This window comes from Onychostruthus taczanowskii, unplaced genomic scaffold (assembly GCF_017590055.1).
Source record: "Onychostruthus taczanowskii isolate IOZ18803 unplaced genomic scaffold, ASM1759005v1 scaffold14, whole genome shotgun sequence".
In the NCBI taxonomy this organism is placed as follows: Eukaryota; Metazoa; Chordata; class Aves; order Passeriformes; family Passeridae; genus Onychostruthus; species Onychostruthus taczanowskii.
This window is the reverse complement of record NW_024498573.1, coordinates 10542946-10543615: the sequence shown is the minus strand read 5'-3', so window position 1 is coordinate 10543615 and position 670 is coordinate 10542946.

Sequence of the window (670 nt, the reverse complement as noted above, 5' to 3'; positions counted from 1 at the left end):
GTTCTATGAGCTGCAGCGTGAGGGGACGGGGCAACGCAGGCAAGCTCCGGGGGAGCGGTGCCATGACACCACGCCTGGTGTGATGGCACTCTGCTCCCAAGTGCTGCAGGAAACGCTTTCTTTCGGCTCTAATTGCCGAGGAACACGCCTCACGCCGGCTGCCCAGGCAGCACAAAGCAGCCCGCACCACACACTCGCCGCCCGCTCAGGGCCCGGCACAGCCGCGCCGCGCATGCGCCCGGCCCCTCCCAACCCTCGCGAGCCTTCGCCGCGCGCCGGCCCCGCCCCCCCGCTCTCCGCGGCGCGTGGGGGCGGAGCTCCTCTCGGCCCAGCCCCTCCCCCTGCGCCCCGCCCCTCGCTCTTCTTGCTGATTCTTTGGGTTAAAGCGCCCGCTCTCGCGCTTTTCTGTACCGGGGGATGCACGGCGTGTGACCGAGGCGGGGGGTCCAGGCGGGGGCGGCGACTCCCCGCGTGTTCAGGGGAGACGCGGGCTCGTACCCGGCCGTGGGGTTTCTCTCCGGACCCTCTGGCGCCGCGCCGCGGAACAACTCGCCCGTCCGCATCGCTTTGTGCGGGCGCGGAGGGCGGAGCCGCGGGGGCCGAGCGCGCGGGGAGTCCCGCTCGGGCCGGTAACTTCGCGCACGGAGCGCTCGCGCCGCGATGGGATTAC